Here is a 6,115-nt window from a genome sequence, read left to right as displayed (position 1 = left end):
AGGGACCCATTCTTGTTTTAAGTGATCACGAGCCATGGAATCCATAAAAGGGATGTATTGTTTGAGATTTTCGGGTTTTAGGATCTCAAGAAGGAATCCACGATTTGAAAGAGCGATTTTTTTGATAGAATTTTGAGATTGAGATTGAGTTGGACAGAGGAGTGGTTTGGTTAGAGACTGTGGCCACCATGTGGTAAGAAGTTTGTTTTCATTCGAAAACAAAAACTTGTTACCACTAGAGCCACAGAAAATCGCGATTTTTTCGCCGAAGAGGGAGGTTTTAAAGACTTGTGATGAGTGTTTTTCCATTCTTTCATGAATGAATTTCTCTGGGGATGATGAGTAAGCCATGTCAATGTTTTCTCCAAGAATTGGCCATCCATTTGAGCCTGGTGGAAGATTTGTGTGTTTGTTATTGGAGTAATTGCCTTTGAGAATGAAGAAAATGAGATAGAGAGAAATGTAAAGAAGTGTAAATGCTAGTGAATAAAGAATAAAGGGATCCATTTTTTGAGATAGTGTCTTTACACAAATTCATTTTAAAGGACTATGGGCGTGTACAAAATTGAACCGAAAATCGAATCAACCACAAATTGAGTCAAATCGAAAAAAAATCGACTAATGATTTGGTTTGACTTGGTTTGGTATTGGAAAAAAAAATTCGACTATACTTAGGTTGGTTTGGTTTTAACTAAAAAAAATCAACCCGAGACCAAATCAACCCGACATTATATATATAATTTTTAAAATTTATTTTATACATAAAAGTGTTTACTTTGATGTAATTTCTAAATATTACTTATACGTTTTCATAATTTTTATCTTTTAACATATTTTTTCAAGTTTTTTGAGACTTGACATTTTGAATGGTCCAATAAAGGTTATAGTCCATAGATATTAGTAACTCTAATAAAGTTCAATTCGAAATCAAATCAATACTAATACTAACAAAATAAATTAATTGAACACTAAGAATGACAATAATGTTTAATATTTGTTCTTTAGTTTTAAATTGGTTTAGACTTTTAAAATACAAAATCTAATTTTAATTTTTCTTTAATGTTTAATCATGTAATCAATACTTATTTTAGCATGATTTAGTACTTTTAAATTATGATCATTTTCATTATGATTTATCAATTTGCAATATTTATATTAGATGATTTCATTATTATTTTTTATTGAATATTTTAGTATCATCACTAATCTTATATTTTGTGTTATTTTATTTAGAAACACCTTAGATAGTTGTATTTTGGTGGGACTAAAGAAATATTTGGAGCACAAGTTAATTATATGTTTGTATGAATACTTTACCGGAAAAATCCAAAAACCTGATGAAAAAAAATCTGAGGTTTATTAGTTTGGTTTGATTAAAAAATTCAAAAATTTGACACAAATGGTTTGGTATATGAAAAACCCGAACCAACCCGAGGTTGAAAAACCCCAAAAAATCCAAATTTTATTAGTTTGGTTTGGTTTAAAAATTAAAATTTTTTATACAAATGGTTTGGTTTGATATTTGAAAAATCCAAACCAACCCGGTCATGTACACACCTTGACTGTTCAATATGAAAGAAAATATATTTTTTTCATCTTTAATCTTGTAGGTCCTATTTCCACCACCCCACCCTCCTTAGTCCTTACTTTCACTTCACTCTTAATCAATTTCGAGTTCGAGTTCTGAATATAATTTTTTTTTTAATAAGAAGCGTTTCTTCAAATTGACTCTATGCAGAATGAATTCAAAATAATCGATGAGAAAAAGAAATTAGGCTAACCCATCGGTGACCCCTTAAAGTTGGCACCAGGTTTCACTTAGACATCTTAATTGAGTTTTGTTCATTATAGACACCTTATGTAGGGTTCCGTTGTGTCATAACAGTTTTTTAACAATCATCCAAAAATACAAAGTGTGTGTAATACACTTGCCGATGATGTGTCAAAGTGATGAATTAAACAAAGACACATGTCATATATGTAAAAACAATTCTAAACTAATGACTTTTAAGTAAAAAGAAATTCATCACTTCTAATTTTCAAGAAATTCACCCTTGTCTTCTTCACCCAACCAACCCAGGCGTCTTCTCCACCCCACCCATCCCAACCCCAATCGCTCCTCTACCCCCACTAGATCGTCCATCCTCTTTACCCCCACCCACCCACCCCAACCTCAACCCCTTTTTCACTCTATCGTCTTTTCAAGAAACACTTTCAAAATAATTTAATTACATTGAAAAATTTAATTTATAAAAGCACAATTTTTTTCTCTTCTTTACATCTAAAAAAATCAGTTATAACTAACAATGGAAGACTTTTATTTTATTTTTGCATTTCTCATATGTGCATAGGATTCAACTATGTGAACAAGAAATAGAGTAATTATTTCATGGCGCTGAAATTTAATTGTTTGATCTAAAGAAACAGAATGAGAAGAAGATGATTGTGGTGGTGATTTTCAGATCTCAAAAATTAAAAATTACTTCAATTTTAATAAGATTAATGGCGATGATGCAGCGGCAGTGGGTTGATGGTGTGTGGTGGATGAGATAATCACAAAGAAAGAGGGAAGAAGATGAACAGTGTTTTAAAAATAATTTGTTGGCCTGAAAAAAGCTCTTCACGCACTGACTTTGAGTGTATTACACTCACCATGTCAAAATGACATAACGAGACCCTACATGAGGGGTTTAAAATGAACATCTCCCAGTTGAGGTGTCTATGTGAAACTTCATGCCAACTTTAGGAGGCCACCGATGAGTTAGGCAATGAAATTATGGTCTATCTATCTAGATAGAACTAGTCAAAATAGTCTGGCGTGGTACCCGCCTGCCTAATAACTGTTGGGTTATGAAGGTGATTAGGACGTCATGCGGAAGTTTATAATTTGCAAATCATATGGTTGATAAATCAGAAGACAAAAACTTATACTAAAATCAAAATATTATTATATGGAATTAGGCCAATTGGCCTACATATTAAAAACTAATAAAAAACATTAAAATTGTAGAGAGAAAATCTCTCCATAAACAAAAGTCTCTAAACGACTACATTGTGGATGTTCTTGTGTTATGCTAAGAGAATATGGATCTTCAATTTATAGATCTCCAAACTTTTTCTCTAAGGAAATAATAAACCAAATATGGAAGAAAATTATATTTTCCTTTCATGAAAAATAAAAAACATTTATGGTAATGTTTTATCTTTTCTTTTAGAAAAAAATAAACTTCAAATAAGGTAAGAAATGAGGACACTAACAATAACATCAATAAATGTCATTTGCACACAACTTTAGTCAAATATCACGCGCATGTTTAACGGAAAATAGGAGCGTAAAACTCATATATATTTGGTCAAGAAAGGGTTAAAATATCTTTAAATTAGGTGGAATTCAATTAAAAAAGGGAATTTTCGTATATTGCCATTCAAAATAATTTATTTAGACTTTATAGTTATAGTTTGCTAATTACGATTCGTAGCTACATGTTAGGGGAGGAGAGAGGAAAGCAAGAATGTGAGAGGGAGGAGAGAGGTGAGATAGATTGGGAGAGGCAGGAGAGAGGTGAGCGAGAGAGACAATAATTTGTATAATTGGCATCTCGTTTGTATAATTCACGGGTACGTTTGTATAATTCGCTTGTATTAGTATAATTGAGTAATACAAATTCCAAAATTATACAAATATGATAAAACTCAATATAACGAATTTATACAAACATAAACATCTGAACTTTAAACAATTATACAAATTATATTATACAAATTACATTATACATATTATATTATACAAAATTCAAAAACTACATGTTTTTACAAACTTTAAAAAGTTATACAAAAAAATTTGAATATATATGGTGATAAATTATTATTTTTTACCCCACTAGTACTCCACCACCTCCTCCAGGTAACCCTCCCCCCCGATCCTTTTATAAAATATTTTTAAAAAATTCATACTTCACCCTCTCCCCTCCCAAAAAAAAAAACCACCCACTCATCCCCACCCCCCCAAAAATAATTGATATTATTTTATTTTTAAAAAAATAAAAATTCTACTCCATCCTATTTAACCCTCCGCTCCTAATTTTTATTTTATTTTTATATTTTTCTCATTTTGTGTTAGATATGGACGTACATATATTTTTAGAAAAAAAATTCTACTAGTGTACGAATATAACATAAATAAATACCATCATGATGAGAGTGGTACAAAAGAGAGAGGTGTGTTTCTCAAACTGAAAAGTGATAGTTTAGGTATGAAACTCACACTCTCAACAGTTTAGGTATGAAACTAAAAAAAAAGATATAATTTAAGTGTGTTTTTGACACTTATCTCATTTTTTTATTTCTGATATTTATTTCAAATGTTATTTAATAGATATTGGCGTATCTCCACTTTTTTTATAGTGTCAAACGTTCCCTTAATCTGTCAAAATTTAACAAACTCATCCTCTGTCAAGCTAAGGTCAAAGGTGTGCCAAACAATAGCGAAGGTGTGCCGAACCCTAACACAACTCATTTATTATTGTACTAACACAAGTCATTTACCAATCTAAAAATATTGGGAATTTATTATGGAAAAATCAATTAAATGACAAATTAAAGATTTTTTATTACTAATACGGACAAGATTTTTTGGTTTTCTATATATAACATTAGATTTTTATCGATATTTAACAAATTAATAAGTAAATTTTAAAATAAAAATGAAAAACGTTTTTTTTAAATTCCTAAGTATTTCTCTTTAATTAACTAATATTCTTTCCATAAATATAATATTTTGTAACTGGCAGAATATATTGATTCCCTAATTTTCTCCATCTGTTAAAAATCTCCCCTTCCTAAAATATGTCTCTCCAATATTTTCTCAATCTAATCTTCTTCCATAATTCGAGAAAAATAATTGTTCCTAATCTTTTTCTTAAAAAATAAATCTATCTTCTTCCTAAAATATCTCCCTTTAATATTCTCACACAATTTTCTCCTTTTATATATTCATACAATTTTTTTTTCTTAGATTTTTCAAACACGATTTTTCCTTCCTCTTCCCTATTTGTCTTCTATACAATTTGTACGCTTTCATCCATGATTTTTTAATTTTTTTAAAATCTTAAAAAGTAACAAAAAAAAATTAGTATAAAAGATGCTAGTGTTCATTCAATCTATTCAATCTTGAGTCAATACGGAAATAGAAAACATAATTCAAACTGATATCATAGTGTATGAAATTAGTATACAAATTGTATCAATTAAATAAATATCACAATTCATAGATACCAATTTGTATACCCATTTCATACACTAAAACAGTTAATAAAATATAAAAATAGATGATCACCTATTTGCATACCAACTTTCACATACATTATACATATTCCATACATGAAATCACTTTATAAACCCGATTTCATTCATTATATAATCTAAAGTATATCTCCTAAATTGGATATCACAATCCATAAATATTAATTTGTACAATAATTAATAAAATATAAACTTTATTAAGCATAATTTTTTATAGTCATTATACGCATTGCATATAAAACATGTTTGTGTATAACTAATATAAAAAGATTAAGTGAACCAATTTGTATATTTATTTCATACCATATTATTTATCTATCCATTCTTTATACATATAGTTTCAGCTTATATATGTTTACGTTCAAAAAGTATTATGTATCTATTCCATATAGTGCATAATTAAAAAAATTCTTTGATACCCGTTTTAATACCAAATGAATATGCTAATAACTCAACATAAATATCAATTTGTGTATGTAATGGGTATGGAAATTCGAGTATTATTACTTTTGAAGCAAAATGTAATATTAAAATTCCTAAATTGTAGTTATATAATCACCTTGATAACTGTCATAAGAAATCATACCTTTTATTTTCTCTTTCTAATATTAAATATAAAAATAAAAAATAAATTAAATAAATTAATTTGAATCTGTAATAAAATTGTTGTATTAGTAATTCCTAATTAATCATCATCATCATCATATATATATATATATATATATATATATATATATATTATAAGTGGGAAGCTCTTAACCTCAAAGTTGGATTACCATTTTGCCCTTACCTTACCCCTAAAATAAATTATATA

The sequence above is a fragment of the Solanum stenotomum genome, chromosome 8, assembly GCF_019186545.1.
Source record: "Solanum stenotomum isolate F172 chromosome 8, ASM1918654v1, whole genome shotgun sequence".
In the NCBI taxonomy this organism is placed as follows: domain Eukaryota; kingdom Viridiplantae; phylum Streptophyta; class Magnoliopsida; order Solanales; family Solanaceae; genus Solanum; species Solanum stenotomum.
This window is presented reverse-complemented; position numbering follows the sequence as displayed.